The sequence below is a fragment of the Salarias fasciatus genome, chromosome 3 (assembly GCF_902148845.1).
Source record: "Salarias fasciatus chromosome 3, fSalaFa1.1, whole genome shotgun sequence".
Classification (NCBI taxonomy): domain Eukaryota; kingdom Metazoa; phylum Chordata; class Actinopteri; order Blenniiformes; family Blenniidae; genus Salarias; species Salarias fasciatus.
The window spans coordinates 6,609,653-6,631,685 of record NC_043747.1 but is presented as its reverse complement, the minus strand read 5'-3'; positions in this window follow the sequence as shown (position 1 = coordinate 6,631,685).

The window sequence follows — 22,033 nt, the reverse complement described above, 5'->3', positions numbered from 1 at the left end:
CGTAAAGTTGAGGTGTGCTGAAGCTGGAGACACCGAGAACCTGCAGGAGGCCCTGGGACGACTGACTAACTTTGTTTTGTTTTTCTATTTACTCAACCCTGACTCCCTCCCTCTCTCTCCCTCTCTCTCTCGCTCTCTACCCGTCCTCCCTCCTGCCATCTATTCTGTCTGTTCTGTTCTTCTGTCCTTCCTCTCTAGGGAAACTGCCTCCATGTCCTCCGGGCCTTCTTGGGTTTGTCCTCGGTCTCCTCCTGCTGCGCGTCGCTCCTCTGGGCCTCCTCTGGGACTGCGCCTTTGGCCTCCTCTTCTCGCCCAACCGCTGTAGAACAGTAAGACAAAGAGGAAGTTAGACCACATGGAAGCTCTGGAGGACAGAGAATCAACAAAGGATGTCTCCTGAGCTCACCGTCTTCACGGACGTCCGGTATTCCCTCGTCGTCGGGAATCCTCTCCTTCACCACGCCGAGGACCTGCAACGTGAAGCAGCACAACGGAAACGGTCAATGACTTTCTCTTCCACGTCTTGCCAACCTCTAGGAAGTGAAATGTGCGCTGGTGGCATGTGAAGCGTTTCTCTCACCTTTTCGTCCGTCTGCTTCGTGTCAACTATCAGATCAGACTGTTTTTGAAGCTCCATGTGCAAAGCCAACAATTTGGCTTTACACTGTTTGACCAGCTGCAACACAAACTCCATTGAGTCCGGGTCGACTTGCTCATCGATGTCTTCATCCTGCAAGATGATGGGCGAAACTCAACATTACATTTTAAAATCTCGATGAACGAAAGGCCTTTGGTTTCTAATCGTGAGGCGTTGAAGCTCTTACCACTGAGGTGTGTTTCAGTATCTCTGCCGTACGCAGGATTGAGGGGCGGACGGAGTCCAGCGTCTCAGACAGGGAGTCCCGGTTGTCCGTGGCCTGTTCAATCTTCTGCACTCTCTGAAAAACCTGCAGCATCTCTTCGCAGGCCTCCAGCATCTGTTGTTGTCTAATAGAAGCACAGAGAAAAGCCGGTCATTTGTGATCAAACATGGCAGTTGTGCGTGTCTTGTCCAGTGGAGAAGGGTCTCACTTGAGCAGCCGGTCCTGCCGATTACACATCACGCCGTGAATTAATTGTCTCAGCTTCTCTGTGTTCTCTTTCAGCTCCCGCACGACTTTTTTCAGACGCTCCTGCTCCTCCGATGTTTCTGACGTGCATGAATCATCCTCGCTCCCTAAGTCCTAGACGTACAAAACACGTGCAAAAACAAACGCATGAATCCCTCCATGTTCAATATGAGCGTGTGTGAATTGATGCAGCTGAAGTTTAAATGCATGCATACCTGTAAGAGTGCAGTGCCCTCTTGGATCGTTTTGCAGGCTCTCCGGATGATGGCTCTCTCCTCCTCCTCCACTGCTGCGAGCCTGAAGGTTCTCCGCCAGGCCTCCTCCTCCGTCATCCTCTCCCTGGCCTGCAGAATCACAAAAGACAGTCAGGTCTTTCTGAAGCAGTTTGAAACACTGCTGAAAACGAAGAGCGTCTTCTGTCGGCACGCCTCTCACCGTCTGATCGCTTGCATCGGCCTTGACTTTGCACTCCTCCATCGTTCTTCTGGTCGCCGCTACCACACCTTTTCTGCTGTCTAATTGGCTCTGGTAAGTTTCTGTTCACACAACAGTGCTGACGTCATCAGAAACGGAAGCTCGTGTGAAGGAAAGCACAGGTGACGTCACACTGGTTGCCACTGGTTACCGGCACTCTGGATCTCGTGTATCCTGCTCCTGCTTGAGGAAGTGTGACCACTGGATACCGGAAGCGAAACCGAGGATGTTTGTCTGTGAGCGAACTAACCGACGCTAAGCTAACATCAGCTGATCGCTATCAATCAATCTGTCTTCCTCTTCTTTTTGGAGTTAAACAATCTGAGAAGTGTGCATACCGTCCTGGTTGAGACGTACGGGAGGCGGACTGCAAGCTAGAAAAATAGAGTGATGAAGACAACTAAAGATGAAAAGTATTAATCCTTTTTGTTTGTTAAGTTGTTAAGTTAGTGCTTTTGTGAAATTTATCTATTTATCTTTTTTACGGTTGTTATATATTGTTATATAACATATGTTGGTTGTTATTTATATATATATATATATATATATATATATATATATATATATATATATATATATATATATATATATATATATATATTTTTTTTTTTTTAAGCTGGATTTTCTAACAGAAGAGTTCATATTTAGAACATTAATTGATATTATTTATTTACTTATTTGAAAAGAGTGTAATAGAGCTATTTTTTTAAAATAATTTTTTATAGATTTCATTTTATTTTTTTGCATAAGTTAATTTTGCATCACTGAAGCATAATAAAGCATATTCATCAACCTCCAGGAAGCCTATCTGAATTTGTTTCTCGCCGATTGTCCTCTTGTTTTGGAAATCCAAATATGGTCACCCTATACATAGAGGGCTTTCCTCTCATGGCAAATAAAAGTTTGCTTGATTGCTTTGCCTTTTTACCTGACGTCTTTGAAAGACTTGTGCAATGATTGATCTAGATCTAGTCTATTTGCCATGTTTTTATTATTTTTAATAATGTATTTTATTTTACTTTCTTTGCAGGAGCCAAGAATAAAGACATTACTCACCCAGATTATGTACCATGTGTCTTCCCTCACAAAACAACACCCAGCTCATCTGGACAGAAGTTAGCCTGATTTGACAGGCTACAACGAAAGTGCAAAAGAAGTAAGACAGTCTTTGTTATTTATTTAAATTATTTTGAGGCACCACACAGATCTGACATCATGTTTTTTTTTGTTTTTCCCTATCATGTATTTGCAGGTGAACTGCTGGCCTCATCGGAAAGGAAGACATTAAAGCCGTTGGACAAATCCACCACACACACATCAGGTGATGATACAGTCCTGCCTGAAGAGAGTATCGCACCCTGCGATGCATATAAAGCGTCACCCTCGGCCTTCATCACCACTCCCATCACTCCCCGCAACGCCACTCTCACAGAACTCTCCACCCTGTGACTTGGAGACACCCAGAACCACAAACCTGATGTCTCATCAACTCCATCCAGCTGAATGCTGGAGCAACTATAAGAAACACTGTGAAGGTGCTGATATCGTGCAGTCCATTGGGACATGGAAACTTCCTGTCAAAGGCATGTGGTGGAAGAGCTTCAGATGTGCAGATCGCCCGCGAGTCTCCGTTCATGAGCCACAAGTATCACCGCCCTGGGGTTCAGATTCTTGCAGACAGAGAGGGTTCACACTGCACGAGGAATTTGCGACAAGCTGAGGAGCTACACTTCTGACACCCGCTGTCACAGAGGGAAAGAAACAACCGTCTGCAGCTCAGGTAGAGAGCTCTAGGATCATTTCTTCATTGAGAGATGTGTATAAATGAGAATTCTTTGAAACTGTGACAGTTGTGATTAGTACATTTCTTCTGTTTTGCTGTCAGAAGTCAATGACAGCACTTGAGACTTTGCGATAAGAGTGTAACTGTAAGAGTGGCTTTTCTTGGGACATTTGTAGTTGTAGTCTACGGTTGTATTCATGTGCATTTTATTTATTTTTTCTTTTTTTCATTTTTGAGACTTTTGATTTGTTGAAAATGTCACATGTCTATGACACCAGAAGCGCTGAAGTTTTCAAAAAAAATCCAATACAATATAACTGGAAAAGATGCTGGAATTTGTTGACGCTTTAATAGATTTTCTTAAACCAGACACTATTGACTCAGTTTTCACTGGCAACATGAATGTAAAGAATAATCTGGAAGATCTGGTGGTTAAATAGTGAAATACACCCAGATGGGACAGACTGAACAAGGGGCCCCGGACTCCGGACTCCCTAAGCATCATGTTTGATAAATAAAACCTCTTGCAGGGGAAAATACTTTTCAAGGACTCCTCATAATCCTCATGTTAATTTCAACATTCATAACATTCGTAACCCCAAATGCCAAATGAATGATCTAAGATCTGTGCAGTAGAAATTAACTTCAATTAAATTTGAGTAATGTAAATATAATTTCTATAATTTTCAAAACAGGTGATGTTACAGTTTTATTGAAGCTACACTTTCTCTTCAGAGCATTTAGAATTTTAAAGGTACAGCTATCCCAGCCTTCAGACCATGACCAGTGTTGAAATGTGGATGTTATGTTCTAGTCAGGCAGTTCAGGGGCCAGCACACATGTTCCAGTGGGGTCCTGGAGTTCCAGCAGGCTCCTGGAACCTGGAATCAACCAGGTAGTGTGTGCAGTGGCGTGTTCTGTGTAGCAGCTGTTAATAAAGTGTGGAATTCTGAAGCTTCATGCCAGTGTTTCCTTCATCTTCAAGTTGCTACAAACTATATGAACGCCGACTCAGTCCTGATGAACTGAGTTTGTTGGAAACAAAAAAAAAACAGCTGAAAACTTTGAAACTGAAAGCATTTATTGATACTTCTTTGAATCGTTGGCAGAAAACTAGCAAAAATATCCTAACAGTTACAGTCATCCAGTAAATATATGTAACTAGTCTTATCACACACCAGTCAGTCTCTCACATCACTGACAGGTTAAATTAGTGAGAAGGTGAGCCTGTTTCTCACTACACAGTTTCTCCGTTCTGGAATGATGGATCACAAATGGACTCAGCTTCTCCTCCTCCACTAAATAAGAAGCTCTCTGGACTGTTTCTGAAGTTACAGCCAAAATGCATCATTGATTTTTTTTTCAGGCTGATGTACTCCCCACTCTTCACTCTTTCCTTCGATTAGTCTCTGAACTCTGGTTCTTAGTGATCAGGAGCTGATTTAACTTGGTGGCTTCATGGCTTCATTTGCTAACAGCTGAACACATCTTGTTCTTCTGTCTCTGTTCTCAGTGAAGCCATGATTCAGGAATTTGGTCATGATATCTTCTCATCCTGCTGAATTAGACTTAACAGCATGAAGAGGGCTGATTTAAATATGCTTCGGTCACGAGCTAGAAACTCTAAGCAGCAGCAGGAGCTGAGAGCAGTGTGAGTAATGCATCACAGATTTACATGATTGTTTAATGATACGTTTCTTTCCACATTTAGACATACATCTTTTGTTTTGTTTTTTTACTTATACATCGTAGTTATGAATTTATTATCAATTTAACAGATTTTTTTTTTTCATGAACCACTAAGCTTTGGCTTGTGGACTCCTGGAGATCTGTGGACCCCAGTTAGAGAACTGATGCTGTAAACATGCTGCTATGTACTCTGCAAACCTTTATTTTTACTTACGCTGTATCAACAAAACTAAACTGAAATAACAATAATTTCTCAGTCTTTTTTAGCTGTTTGTGGAGTTTTGGGAACATGCACTACGTTTACTCACATCCTATGGATCTCCTGGGGGGCGAAGACCCCCCCTGTCCTCAAAACCCAGTGACCCATCTAGTTGGCAGTTGACTGTGAAATGTCTTCGAGATTAAAAGAAAAGCCAACACCTTGGAGAATTGGATTAATTGTAAAAAGCAATATTTAAATTTGTATACAGTATCAAGAAGAACTCACAAAACCAGGTCCATTCATCAGGAGTACATTGATTCTTGCATAATAAAAGCAAAGCAGAAGCATTAGACTGTAGTCATACGTAGCGCTGTGTACTATTGCATTAAAGCTGAACTGGATTGAAGAAGTTGGACTTTCACATTAAAGTTTCTCCCTCAGCTGACTTCAGTTCAGAACTTCAGCAGATCCCTGAATCCCGGCATGGACGAGTCCACGCACAAGACATTTCCGTCTTTCAGGGTGACACTGTGGAGCACAAGACAATAATAGGTCAAAGTTCTGTTTCTTCCCTCCTGACCGCCAGAAGGTGGTGCTGAAAGCACTGAATGCTCCCTTTGCCCATGTGTAGTTTGAGTATGCAAACCAACAATGTCACCTCTGACCCCTGTGTGGCCTGAGAAAGGTAATAAGTTCCGGTGCACACAGGCTCGTTTCCTTTGTCTTCTAGCATGGCATTCGCACACCGTTGAAGATTACAGGACTGGCCTTAATGGCTTACACTACGACGCTGATAGCCTAATGACCGCGTTGGCCGGAGTCTAAACTAAACTTGTAGCACGTGTTTCATTACTCCGACAAAGCGCGTAGCACAACAACAATACAACGGGAGACACACGTCGAAACAGGCGAAACTCAAAGACTTTTTTAATAAACAAAATAGTTCAGAGGAGAAAGGGTTGGAGCCCGATAGAGCCCAGATGTCATAGTTGCTGTCAATGTGTGGTTCCTAACCGTCATTATTGGGGAGCTGTCCGCGGGACTCCGCTGTTTGACTCATCACTCATTGACGCACATTGCAGGGTTTTATAATCATTTTTTGCAAACACAACTTTACTTTGAAGATAGAAAAAATGTTTCTGGGACCAAATTATTTAAGTTTTTAAAACTGCTTTGTCACGTACAGCGACAAAGTTTACATCAATTGAAAATACACCCCCACTTAATAACAGGAATAGATTGTTTTTACAGGCTTGCTTTGCAGGTAAGTAGACTTTATATATATGTCCTAATCTTTGGTCATATCTTTGAATAAATTCCCCTACCATTCTATTGAAATTTATTCCACACGAAATTTGACAGGCGAGGGGGGCGCCCTATGAAAAGTATTACCCCCCCCCCCCCCCCCCCCCCGATAATATTTGACTTGGAAATCAAGTGCTTGTCCAGTAAATTGAAAACCAGCTGGTCATGTTGTCCGGTGACATTTTTTTATAGCGGAAACCCTGGCAGACGGTCTTCTTCTTTCTTGTTGTTGCGTCGGTGGGTAGAATTCACTTCTCTCCCCCGACTTATGGGCGAGGGCCCCTTTGGGTCAACCCCCCAGTTTATTAGCACACTGGCTTGTAGATTGAGAGGAGGGAACCATCATGCTCTGAACCATCTGCTCCTGTCCCCAGTCATAACTCAGGCGAGCTTCTGTGTCGTGCATCTACTGTGTAGGCAGCGTCCACACACCCTTTCCTCAGCTTATCACACAAAGGTGGCGTAATATCGGTTGTTACAGAGGGCTCTCACCCTTGCACTATCGTTGGTGAACTCCTTCAGGCCAGCGACGAACAAGACCTCTGCCCAAGGTGTCTTGGCTCTGATCACCTTGAGGAAGGGCTGTCGGACACCTCTCGCAATGAACTGCAGCTTCATGTCTTGCGCACTGAGGGTTGCAAGGCTCGAGCAGGGGTCTTGATCGCTTGCCCGAGGTTGAACCAGCTGTTGCATCATTCACTCTGTCTCCAGAGGAGACTCGACCCCAGGGACTTTCGCACTCCCACCTGCTTACTGCCTAATCGACCCCGGGATTCAGGTCTGGCCAGCTGCCCCTACAGGGCCCCTTTGGGCTGGAGGGACAGGGACTGATGTCCTGGGCTGGCCGTCAGTTCTTTTTCCCACCAGAAGTCATACCTCGGACTCCTAGTGGTCTCTACATTGACCCATCGGTCAGTGTGCAGTTTTTACATTGGTCCTCTGTCTTCACCTGGGTCAAGGTGACGTTCATTGCCGACCTGGCAACGGCCTTGGCGCGAGATCAGGAGCTGTCTGCCTCTTGGGCAAGGGAGCAATCGAGGCCTTGGATCCTCTGGCCTTGATAGAGGGTCTTACTCATCTTTTGTTACCCAGAAAACTGATGGATCTCACCTAATATTAGATCTGAGGTGACTCAATCACTATCTGAAGGTGCTACTGTTTCCTATGCTCACTGTGAAGGTTGTCTTATGAACCATTGCCCAAGGGGAATGCCTGATGTGTTGATTTGAAGGACGTCTAATTTTATGTCCCTGTCACACCACAGCACTGGCCTTTCCTTCGGTTTGCCAAAAGGGGCTGGCATTGGCAGTTCAGAGTGCCTCTGTTCAGGCTCTCTCTCTCACCAAGGGTGTTCACTTGGGTCCTGAAGGCTCAGCTTCCCCCCTGGAAGCACATGGCATGAAAATACCATTTTTTCAGGGCCAATATCAATATTTGCGGCCGATATTCATTTGCTGTAAAATTAAAATATTGGTGTCAAAATTTTTGAACAGTGCAAAGCCTCTCAGGCTTCCATAGCTACTTCCTGTTTGTTTGTTTGTTTTTAAAGAAAGAACATATAAAAACTGGAGTCAATCCCTCAGACAATCAAAAAAAGAGGACACAAGCAAAAAGATAAGAAATAGAAGAGGGAGGTGCAACCAACCAACCAAGGTGCAACCAAACCAACAGAAGTCAACATCAGTCTAAAAGTAGGGCCTCACATGCTGAAATCAAATCAAAAGAAAATGAGACTTATGTCTGCATATTTTTTGGGAGAGATTACCACAAATCCTTTTAAGAGACAAAAAGTGAATATCAAACTGATTTTTAAAACAGCTGAAGGAGGGGTATTTGTTCTCCCATTCTTCTTGCATTTGTGTTTTGTCAGTGAAATGTTTCTCAGTTTAATTAATTCCCACAAGTTCTGTGACTATTGTGCTAACTGTTGGCATGTCAAAGGGTTTTCCCTTACAAGTTAGCATTAAGCTAGCGGGACTTGTTGTTATTGTGTTTTACAGAGTCATGTATGTGCGGAAAGCAAAACTCAGCCTTTACACGACTAACCTGCCAGGCAGGAGAATGTCTGAGTCAAAATAATCCCGTTTCATACTGATCGTTGATCGGCTGATGATCGGTCAGTCCCCAGTAGGAATGCATGCTGGAACTGCACATGTGCAAAGGGAACATTCAGTGTTTTCAGCATTACCCTCTGGCAGTCAGGAGGGATTCATAGAACCGTAGTCACATTCGTTACTTTCGTTTTACATTGAGGGACAAACAGTTGGCAGCTCAGTGGAAAGACGCTTACTGAATGATGGCCGGGCAGCCGGGCGCCATCAGCTCCATCTCCAGGGATTCAAAGGAACTCTTTTCAGTGCTGTTCCAGTTTTCAGTCTTCCAGCATTGAGGACATAACCGTTGAACTGTGAGATAAAATGTTTAACATTAACTCCAAGCACAGGCACTGCTACAAGACAGAAAATGTTTGAGATTCTGGAAGGTGGTCAACATCATGACAATATGATAGAATCTCTTCACACTGGTTAGCCCAAGTAAATTGGATGTCAGCATCAACATTTTTCAGCAACTATTGGATGTCTTTTTAAATGATTAATAGTTTTTGGATTTGTTTAAATATTGTCCATTCAATAGTCAAGTCATAGTTCCACTGACGTCACACTGTATTTTCTGGAGAAAGTGTTTTTAGACTCACCTTTGACCTTCGGGATGATTTTTATTGAAGAAGTCAAGACCTTTGTTTCGTATCTTGGCGGTTCTTTATATTCACTGTGGGGATGCAGTATATTGGTTTGTTGTCTCAGGTGATGATGCTGACCTGTTAACATCAACTCAACTAAAAGTGATGGTTCATTCATAATGCTGCTCCATCAGATTTCATGCAAATGACAGTTTGGTTCTTTTTCCACATTAACTGAGGCTTCATATAAAGAATTCTAAAATACGTGTGATGACGATGCTAAAAAGAAAGAACATTTTACTTACACAGCATCAAGGTACTGAATGAGGTTGCGTTGTTGTTGACACAGCACCATGCCGTTCATCAGAGTCTCTCTGGAAATCAAAGGCTCCAATCAGTTCAGTTTTCATTTCTTAAAGTGATTGGATCGATTTCCACAAACATGTTTCCTCTTACATTCAAATAGTATGATAGTGAGATTGTATACAGTACAAAAACTTAAATTCGAATGACTTTTGTGATCTCTACAAAAAAAAAAAGACAGTTTTATTGTCAAAAATCAAACAGCTTTTTTGTCTCAAGCCCTCCAGCTGCTGGACCTGTTATTGACGAAGCTTCTTCAGACTGTAGAGTTTCAGCAGGCTCAGAGGTTCAGTGCTCCACACCGTGTGTGGTCAGGATTTTATAAATGTTTTGGTTGTAGCACTCACATTATTTCAATCCAACCACAGTTTTCACTGCGGGGCCAAATCCTGGAGCTCGGGACTGGAAGTGTTTCATTTGAGAGTTTAGCAGCACCCTCCCTGCAGCGACATCCATCAACACCTCGGAGCGAGAACAAACCAGCACAGTTTTAACAAAGTAGATTTAAAGAAGGAACTGTATTTGGTGAAGTTTCACTGATAAGACTTTTACTCACTGGTCCAGTTTACATGGGTGTTTTTTCAATCTGATTGAAAACAATCTTGTTAAACGCGCGTGTATACATGGACGGCGTACAAAGTGATCCACGATGAATCCTCGTTTACTAGGACCCTGGGTGAAGCGGATTATGTAGCGTTCTGTGACATGTGCGCAAAGTCTCTTGCGGAACTTTCAGGTCTTTAGCTTTGCAGACAGCAGTCCTCAGCGCTGAGCAGAGTGTTTTTATCTGCTGGATATCTGCTCAAAAAATGTTCCAACATCTCCATGAGACGCTGCTCAAGGAGCGGGCGCTCCTCCGGCCAGAGTCCCACCCCGCCCCGCCCGGTGCCTCATCCCAGTGTAAAGCACTGGGGCTTTCTCTGCCTGCCGATGTATCGATTTAACTGGTGTCCGAGTTAAGTTGTGACCAACAGATGTTGAAAAACCGACTGAAACTTGTAGTTGTTCTAGCGAACGTCAGTCATCTACAGTAAAAGTAAATTTAGAAGTTTAAAGTCTTTTGTGAGTCTTATTTTAACATTTGCTGTTACACAGAAATACATCACTCATTAACAAGGGAACCAGTTAATTCATAACACTGGCCGGGCGGTTGCTAGTAGTCTGCTTCGAAGCTCTTTGAATAACTCGCTGTTGCACGATTTGCGGCCATCTCTCCTCTCCAGTGTTTGTTCTCTTGGGATTTTTGGTAACACTTTACTTGAAGCACCCGGTATAACACATTCAAGTAGTTATAAACACGCATACATGATCACAATGTTTTATAACTCACTATACAGCACTATACAACATAGGTTTAGGGTTAGGGTTAAGGTTCGGTCCTGGCATTGTGATCATCTATGAATGTTTATAACTATAGCTCATGTGTTATAATGGCATTATAATGCTTTATAAATGCACTTATAATGTGTTATACAGGGGGGCTGCAAATAAAATGTGACCGGATTTTTATTCAAAAAGTGTTTTCCAGTCACTATGGAGTTCTTCTGCTTGTTTTTGACTTTCCTGCTTCCCGTTAACTGCGCACGTCATCACATCACTATGTACCATGGAATGCATGCGAGGAACAAATAATCCCTCGTTTAATCCGCTCGGTTGTCAGACCGCATTTATATGAGACACGGAGCGGATCATCAATCAGCGTAGACCACCTCGTACAATCGGCTCCAAATACAATCCACTCCCAGTGGACCGGATCCACTCGGGCGTTTATATGACACATTTACAATCCGCTTCGCCTTACAATCCAATTATACGGGGCCCATGTAAACGTGCCCACTGAGTTTTGACCAGTCGTCCATACTTTCCACATCCAGAGAAGAACGTTCCAGCTGCCGCACCAAGGGCTTGAGACTGATCACATCAGAACAGAATCTCCTTTCGTCCTTCAGGTGGACGCTGCTCACCAAAGAAAGAAATAAAGTATTTAGGACCTTTGACACATTTAAAGTTAAGTTCTACCAGGCGGTTCAGCACACTCGTGTTTATCGGCTGCTTTTTTAAGATATATTGACAAACTTACTTGATGAGGGTCAAGCAAGGACTTGGTTGAGGACGCACGTCCAGAAAGAGAACATCCTCTGCTTGAACACCATCCGTGTTGGTCAGTTCTGACTTGCAGTCCACGCATGGTGCTGTGAAGTGACGTAGAAAACACATGTAACCTCCAGAGTTGGACTTTTTGATCATTCATCTTGTATTAGAAGGAGCGTACCTCCACCACGAGGCTCTATCTTCTTTGTGGTGACAGGCTGAGAAGTCGTGGGCAACTCTGTGGTCGTCGCCACCGTAGTCGGTTCAGCTTCCGGACTCATCCAGCTACAAGACACATTCTTGATCAAGAAATCAACTGGAGAGGAAATTGATGTTCAGAGTGTTTCCGATAATCTTCAGAATCAGAAAGGAAATGGTTGATATCAGACAAGCACTGACAGCAGTCACATGTCGCAACACTTGGTTGAGTGGATGTTCTACAGCGGAACAAGCTGCTGTTTATGATCTACTGAGCCCATTTAAAGATAGAACAGTTCTTACTAACTCATGTCTTTTGGACTGATGAGTGTGGCCATCGTTTGAAGCTCATGTAGCTTCTTGTGGTGAATGAAAACTGGCTTTTATCAAAGTATAAATGTAGCATTCATCACTAGTCAGCATCCTCAGCGGTCCAGATTTACACGTTCATGACAGATTGTGGCCGTGTCGGTCGACACTTACCTCATAAAGGCTTCAAAGATCAGCAAGAGCATGACGGAGCGAACGCAAACCCTGCTGCCGTCTTTCAGCGTGGCACTGGAACATCAGGAACCAGAGTCAGAACACTGAGAGGCCGTCACCACACTACAACACTGACAGGACCAGAGCTTTCTCAAGGTTTACTCACGTTTCCTTTTTAAAATTCATGATTTCATTTAGTTTTAGTCATGTTGGTGTGATTTTATGTGTTATACAAGCTAATTCAGTGTCCAGTAATATTTTAAATAACCTACTGTTGTTAGTCTTAAAGTCACAATAAAAACTGTGAAAGTGAGCAGATTCTGAACTTTGTCCAATAAAACTTGATCTGATCCGAGGTTCAGTCCTGTCAGGAGGTGAACTGAGTTCGGCTCCGTCACGTTTCCTTCAAAACATTCACACACACTTACATGGACTGAGTGGAGCGGCAGGTCTCACTGGGGTACCACGTCTTGACGCTCCTCACTGTGGATTCGCTCGGCTGTTTGGTGTTTTCCTTGGTGCAGCGGCAGCGGTTGTGGGCTGGAGACAGTTCTACATATCGACAGTGAAGACAGTGGTGGAGAAATGAAATACTGCAGCTGGGTCATTCTTTAAATGCGGTGCCTTTTGGGTCATAGAAATGGTAAAAAAAAAAATAAATAAATAAATAAATAAATAATATATGTATATATATATATTTTTTTTTTTTTGATATTTGTTCTGAAAAACATGACTCTAAGCTTTATGAAAACCATAAAGGTAAATCTCAATCTGCTAAATTTAATATGCATTTTTTTTTTAGTTTTAAAAAGATATGTCATAATGAATGTGTCCACTGTGTTAACCACGTAAACATACCATTCTAAATATATTAAAATTGTATAAATATTTCTCTCTTATTTTGTATAAATAGGATATGGCAAATAAATACTTAAATAAATTAATCCATTAGTATCATTCTTGTGTCCACTGTGTTATGAAGGTGTCCACCGTGTTATCCAAATTAGGATAACACGGTGGACAATAACACGGTGGACATTTTTCAACAAAAATAGCTTTTAGCCTAGCTTCATTAGCATTTAAGTGAACAGGATTTTGGATAGCTGACAAGAACTCAACATTTTTGCCCAGGAACCTTTTAAAATTATGATATTTGATCATTTTCTTCATAAAACGGGGATAACACGGTGGACATTTTATGATTGACCACATTAGATCTTCATCATGAAAGAGTAACTATAATAAAATTAACAAAAGAAAAGTGAGTAATCTTAACACTATTGAATTTCCCTCCTCTGGAATGACATCATATCAAAAGATTGCATCATGCTGAGGTGGGTGGAGCCTTCTTAAAGGTACAGTAACTTAGGATAACACGGTGGACACTAAATCCAGGGACAAATATGAAACTGCAGTTTTAGACAGAAATATAATTTTTTGCTGATGAAATTATTGAATATATAAAGAACCTTTTATAGCTGAATAAAAATATCCATAAATATTTTGGAAAAAAAGCAAACAACATAATTTTCTTGAATGAAACAGTGGAAAGGGCACTGGGGACATGGCAAAATGGCACATTTTTAATTTTTTTAACTGGTATTTAAAAAAAAAACTGTTTAAGTTTTATGAGTTATATCCTTGTGTTTTTAACAGATGATTGGTGAAATTTCACTAAAATAAAAAAATGTTCTTTTTTTTTTTTCGATTCTATCATTTTCAGAAAGTACAGCTGGATTTAGGCTGGGGACGCAAAAGGCACCGCATTTAAAGAATGACCCAGCTGGGAAGAGAGTGTGATCGTATTACTGGTGAGCTTTAAAGACATGAGACTCACTTCGTCCTGATTTGTCTTTTTTTGTCGGTGGCATCCTGTTTGGGGAATTACCCAGAAATGAGTGTGGCCTTATGTCAGGCTGGATGGGCTCATGGATTGGCCGAGCGATTAGATTTAGGGATGGCTGTTCAATGGGCCAGTCCATGGGCCATCTGACAGGCTCTTCAGTTTGATCTTTGACAGGATTGTCGGTTTGATCTTCGACGGGCCGTTTGGTCGGGTGAGTCCAGTCTGTAGAAGTCCTGGTTGAAGGTTCGGTGTTGGACCACTGAGGATCGTCAGGAATTCGGATGCAGAAGTCTCCAAAATGAACCGAGCTGTCGTCTCCCAGGCTGCTTTGTGTCTTCCTGTTGTTGTCTACATAGAAAAAAGGCCCCGTTTACAAAACAATGATCAACTGAAAGCAGCAAAGTCCCATGTTTCAGAAAGGACAGCAGGACACAGAAATGCCAACAAACACTAACAAATGTAGATTTGTTGAGAAGACAAGCAGCCACACACACAAAAGAACAAAAGAACACAGTACGACGTGAATGACTCTTATTGAAACTGATCTTCTTCCTCCTGCTGGATGGAGGAAATGTTTCTCAGTTTATACATGTGATCGTTCTCTAGATCGTCATCCAGTGTTTGTTTGAAGCTTTTTTGTTTTTACCTTCCGTCTCGTGCATTTTCAATCATGTAGAACAGGATTACTATTGCAACAACACATCATCAATAGGGTAAAACCAACCTGTCTCACGACAGTCTAATCCCAGCTCACATTAGTGGGTGAACAATCCAACACTTGGTGAATTCTGCTTCACAATGACAGGAAGAGCCGACATCGAAGGATCAAAAAGCGACGTCGCTATGAACGCTTGGCCGCCACAAGCCAGTTCTCCCTGTGGTAACTTTTCGGACAAGCGTATAGCACACGTGTCGGTATGTGTTTCAGGTGAATTATGAACCAAGAGAGAGGAGCTCAAAAGTTCTTTCAATGTTTTTATGTAACGCACAAGTTAAAAATCACACATAAATGATCATCAATAGATTATCCCTTTTACATAATCAGAAATCTGAGTGAGTTTCATTGTTACAATGATGTGGAATGACTCAAAAGAGCATATCCTGATTAATTCCAGTAGTTTTAAATGACTCCACACTGATTTTATAAATTATTGATATTGCTTATAACATTTTTTTACATTCATTGCTTACTTTAGTCTCTATCAAGTTTGAAATAATGAAATTGTATTTTTCTGACAAATATATATTTCTTTAGGACGGTAGTCATGTTAGGATGAGATGACGGGACAGTAAAAGCTTTTCATAAACATCGAGAGAAATTCCTCTTATTTAGAGTTTCTTTTTAACAAAAAGTTGTGAAATACAGTCACTTTGGTCCATATGATTTGTTTCAATTTTTTTTTTTTTTAAATATTAATAAGACTGATGTCACAAAAGTATAAAAAGAAATGTTGAAATCATCCGTATTAAACCAAATGAGAAATAAAGAAATGAGATCTTACTCTCCTGAGTGTCTCGGGGCAGAAGAGCCAATAAAAGCAGACGAGTGATGATGAAGAGGACCATCGTGGAACCAGATGAAAAACACTCTGAACTTCCAGGTTCGGCTGTTTGTTCGGAGGATGAGCTCTACTCAACGTCTACAGAGGATTTATCATCTGCAGCAAAGCAGGAAGGAAGTTTTGAAGCTGAAGATTAATCTCATATCTCTGCGTCACTCTGGAAGGTGAGAACGATAAACCTTCTTATCGGTTGTTTCTAATGGCGTCAAACTAAAACAGGGAAGCAAAACTATCACTGCTCAAAGTGTTAAAAACTCTTCCACTGCTCAACAGAGTCTCGCCTGCTGCCATTGAAAATATCATCAAATGATCTCTCAAGGTTTGAACATTTACACTTTCATACAGAATAAGCACATATTTTGAAATATTTAGACAGAATTTATTGATGTTTAGATTCAGGAGAGAAAAAAATACACATTCACAACAAGTTTTCACGAAGCAACTGGAAAGAAAACAGGTTTTATATTATCTTTGACACTATGCTATATCACTGCAAGTAGCTGTGAAAGAGAGCGTCACACAGCTTTAAGTTTAATCTTCACACCAGCTGGATGAATTTCGCATTTTGCTTCAATCAGCATTAAACTTATGTGTGAACATTTTGAGCAATGACTGACGGTGTTATACTATACAGGCACAGCTCCCTGGTGTTCCCTCATGGTCTCCCATCCAGGTACTGACCAGACTCTACCCTGCTTAGCTTCATCAGTGAGGTCATACAATCATACCAACAACATGGAAGGAATGCATCTTCCTATCTGGGTGAAATCAGCTCAGTTCTCTTCTTCAACACTGTCAGGAAACGCTGCACCCACTCCTGATTCGGATCAGCGCAGACCTCTGTCCCACGAGATGTGGAAAATCTGCAGAGACACAAATGAAGGCTTCTGTTACGACATGATTTCAAATGTTTAAAATTCATTATTAAACGTGAACGTAGCAAGAATGGAACACTAAAATGTCTGATTGGACTTGCATGACAGCATCGATGGGACAAATATCTGTTGAGTGCTGGACCTCGAAGGCCCGAATGAGACGGAAATTTATTATCCTTCTGCTGTATCGTTGGCAGCAACCATTGGTTCCTGAAACAGACGAATGGTATTGTCAGGTGTTAATCGAAGACACTTCTGATATAAACGGAACCGTGTATGAAAATGCTCTGACGATGGCTGCTTCAGAGGCAGTCTCCTTTAATAAAATAAGATAAACATACATCAGCTACACTCTTACACAGATTTTGTGCAATTATGACCATAACCGATGAACAAAAACATAAAACACACATATATATGACCCTGTTACAGAAACATGCTAAGCACTGTGCAATTAAACAGAAAATGTCTGGGTAATATTATCTCTCCATCAGATTTGTTGGATAGAAAAGGTAAATTTAAAGACAGACTCACTGTCATAAATAGGAGGTTGTGTGACCCTGGACCGGGACGGAGTTCCAGCAGTTGCTGCCTTGCTGGTAGGAATCAGCTGGGAGGTCGTCGTGGACTCTGATGCTTTCAGGCTGGGTGGAGAAGAAAATTCAGAAGACCTTAGGAAAAATGAATGTGTAGCTCAGAAGGCGACTGAAGGAAACTCCAAAATGATTGGAGAATAAACAACCGCTGTGTTTTCCACTGCGCAGTTACTGAAATCTCACTTGATATCAGAGTCCTGTCCTGGTCTCAGGGGCTGATCTGGGTTCAACTCTTCAGTCTGGTGGACTTCTTGTAATCGATCATGATGTAGGAGTCCACTTTCTTCAGATCCTGGAGAGTTAGTTTGACAATGACTGGGTCAGAAAATCTCCAGCAACTGAATCTTTTGAGGGTGTTTCCAATCTGGATATAGAGTGTGAGGATTTGTGTCTCTGATTTCTGCTGCATTGTTACATTGTTGGTCTTTGCAGGACATGTACACGTGACTGTATACGGTCTGATCTTATTTTCTCTAATCACACTCACCCTGCCTAAGAAGGCGAGTCATGAAGTCCAAAACCCACGGAGAACCTGGATCAGAACAGACTTCCTCACCATCAGCTGTCAAGAATCTGAAAATAAAAACTGGTTGAAACTACAGATCACTGCTAAGTGTTAGTAATGAAGCCACGGATGGATGGATGGATGGATGGATGGATGGATGGATGGATGGATGGACCTACATAACAGCCTGTTTTGGACAGAGTTGTGTTGCTGGCTGGTGTCTGAAGCTCTGGACTTCACTGAAATTGATGATTTCTGAGAAATAATTGAAGCAACATGGCAGGTTCTTCCCTGAAAACAAAACATTACCCAATAAGTTCATGTCAATGCTGCAAAATGTATAAAACAATGACGAAACAGCTCATATCTCACTCTAAAAATGTATAAACCTTAAAGCAGTGACTCACCAGTGTGTCCATCAGGACTGGTCCTGGAGCGATCGGCTGCAGAGCTGCTGGTAGGAAGCTCTTGTTGGGTCGTCGGGGCCTCTGAGGCGTTCAGGCTTGATGTGAGAGAACCAGGTGCTGTGGTCTCACCCAGGTCACTTCACAAAGGTCACACAAGACAACAGTGTTGAGCAGAATCACAGAACTAATCTGAGGAAGTCTGATCTAGCTCCAGAGCTGAGACAAGAAGAAGAGAGACACTTCAACTCTGATGAACAACTTACTTCATCTCAGGTCCTGGACGAGCTGCTGGGTGATGCTTTGAGGACGACGTTGTCGTCTTGATGACTGATGTGAACATCAAGTAAAACAACATTGGTTTGTTTCAGCATCTGTAAATCCCCAGTGTTCCAGCAGGTATCAGGTAACCAGGAGAATGCAGAGCTCACCCTGAGACGCTGTTTGAGAAGAGGAGTCGACTGACTTCTGAACAGATGGAGGAGCGACACAAAACTCTGTGAACCGGAGCTCTTCATCAGGGCTGCTTCGTTTCTGTACAAACACTGAAAAACAGAAAGCAGCTGGAGCAGATATGAGGTGAAACTCTGGATTTAACAGACAGAACATGACACATACTAAGGATGGGGGAAATCTCGTCACAATTTGAACATGGAAGAATGTGTTCAGTCTCATCTGTTGATTAAACTGACAGTGTTGCAAATCATGTGGAATTAAAAAGTGTGGTCCTCGTTCTCTCTGGGACGCTTTGAGATGAGCACCTGGAGGGAATCGCAACTCGTAAATCCCAGCATCATTTTAACTTCATGTTTTCAACAATGAGTCAGTGTTGTTGTTGTTGTTGTTTTTTTTTTGTTTTTTGGCTTTTAATTCAGTTAATTATAAAGTTCTGCTTTTCAACACACTTTGACACAAACACTGCTAAAGTATTGATGTGAACAATACTGTGTAACACCAGTAAATAGACTTATTTTAAATAGCACTTTTTACACTGATCTCCCGATCTGCTGTAGACTGAAACAACCACCCTGCCTGCAGCTCTGCTGCCTGATTGACATGTGGAATTTTGAAATGTGAATATTCACAGTTGTTTGCAGACATGTCCTGAAATCCGGTGAAAAATGTTGATATTTCAGAGTTGACTCCACAGTGGGTTAATGACACAACTTCAACCATTTGCTGTTCAATGTTGTTTTGACATTAAATACACGCTCACATTTTTTCTACTGTTGCTGCAGTAAATTTGGTGAAAAAAATATTAGTGCTCCTTGATCAATGTGAAATTCTTCCTAAACAAAAGCCAAAAAAAGAAAAAGCTCCTCTTCTCTTATTGGCTGTGGAGTCTGTCCCTCCCAGTTAAGCACCGCCTTTTTCTCCGTTGACTGGATAAACAAGGTGCGATTTTCACCAAATATGTCAGAGCAGCTCCAAGTTGTGTGACTGATGGAAAAAGAATCTGTGACTCTTCGGGAAGAACTTCACATTGATTCACGAGCACAAATATATTTTCCATCAAATTTACTGCAACAGTAGCAGAAGCAATATGTGGAAGTTTGTTCATCTGTGAAAATAGAATTTGTGCTCCTGTAATGAGGGTTTCTGAATGTGTAGGTTTTGTGTTGTATTTGTGAAGACAAGGGGAAACAAAACTACAAGTCCACAACTCATGATACACAGCTACAAATTAACTTTTACGAGTGCTAAAAACTTGAGTTCGTGAAGCTGCTCCCACCTGAGAGAGGATCCAGCTGTAAAAAGAAGGCCATCCATCCCCAGCTGAGGAGAAACACACCAACCTGAAGAGTCCAGTGCATGTCTGCCGCTGTGGACTGCTAAGGTAAAGTGGGACTTTCTCAAACTGGATGATATTAAAGAACCAGCGCTCCTCTGATAGCTCCACCCGCAGTTTGAGTTACAAGATGAAGCAATCGACCACAAAACCGATAACGTTTAAACCCATGTAAGTTCAATATGCCCATCCATTACATGTGTGTTACGTATACTGTAACAAAAGACGGTGGTTCCAAGCTGTCCAGAGTCACATAAGATTAGTTTCTTGCCACGTTGTGATATCAGACACAGGCAGGCACAGTGTTGCGATTCATATTTCATATGAGCGCACACAACTGCATAATGGCAACCATGAAGAAAACTACTACTATTACAAATTATTAAAAAAAGAAATTATTGGTCAGGAGCATTCATCACAGGAATATACAGTCGGTAGTTTCTGAAGTTATTGTGAAATAGCTTAGAAATGACAAGAAAGGCAATATTGAAAATTTTATTCAGTATATAGGGAGTCATCAGGAATACATTGATTTTTGCATGATAAAAGCAAAGAAGAAGCATCATACTCTAATTATACATAGTGCTGTGTACTATTGCATGGAAGCTGAGCTGGATTGAAGAGGTTGGACTTTCACATTTCACAAGTTTCTTCCTCAGCTGACTTCAGTTCAGAACTTCAGCAGATCCCTGAATCCCGGCATGGACGAGTCCACACACAAGACATTTCCATCTTTCAGGGTGACACTGTGGAGCAGAAGACCAGAATACAGGTCAAAGCTCTGTTCAATCCCTCCTGACGGCCAGAAGGTGGTGCTGAAAGCAGTGAATGTTCCCTTTGCGCATGTGCAGTTTCAGTATGCATACCAACAATATCACCTCTGTCTCCAGGCTTGTTGTTACCAATCACTGGTTATTCGTGATACAGGAGTAGACCAATACTAGGCCTCAGGCGAAGCACAGCACAGGACAGTCTGAGAACAGTGGCATGTGTGAGACAGCACAGATCACATCAATGTATTGGAGCTGCGGTCAGTACATCTGGCCCTCGGGCATTTTCTACCATATATGAGGAACGGCACGCTCTTATACGATCGGGCATTACCTCAGCCGTGTGCCAAATCAATGGTCAGCACCAGGTCCACCCACCTGCTGCACATCTCCCAGTGACCTCTCAGGTGGGTTGCTCCCCGTCTGGCCAACCTGTGAACTGTGTATATGCCAGAGGACCAGAACCTGGTGGCAGACTTCTTCTCCTGTTGGGGTCCCATGCCAGGGGAGTAGCACCTCTACCTGGACCGGATTGTGCACACAATTTGGGAATTGTTGACAGAGTGAGGGTCGATCTCTTTACCTCAGAGGACTCGACCCACTGTCCACTGTCGTTCTCCTTGAGTGACTCCACCGGCCCTCTGGGTCAGGATGCGCTGGCACATTCTTGGCCTTCCCAACAGGAGAGAGCTGTTGTCTCAGCAAGGAGGTCAGGTTTAGCACCCCAACCCTCACCGCCTCCGTTTATGCGTATGGCTGCTGAGTGGGACAGCATCCGTGGGACAACCCTGTGCTTTTATCTGGTCCCCACAGTCTTTGATTTGTTGCAGTCCCTCCTGGTAGGGGCCGGTCTCCATGTACCATCTCCGTGTGTGTGTGTGTGTGAAAGTGTGAAGCATGTGCCGGTGCTTCTTGGATGAAACCTGGCACCTTTTCCAGGTGCTAAAGGCTGGACGTCACCACTCCCCAGCTCAGCTCTGCAGAAGCTCTCAGTGAAATTTGTTTGGTTCCTCGGGACTAAGTTGGGACACGTCATTCAGTGCTTTCAGCACCACCTTCTGGCAGTCAGGAAGAATAAATCGAATGTATGAATGTAACTCCGGTTCTGTGAATCCCAATGACAACCAGAGTGCTCTGTCAGTCAGAATCCTTGTGATTACACGAAAAGATTCTGTAGGAAAATGAACATGTGTTGGCCCCGGAATTTATTACTTTTCTAGAGTCACAAAGGGGTCACGGGTGACATTGTTGGTATTCGAGACAGATCAATATGGATTTTTCAGGGCCAATACCGATATCGATTATCAGT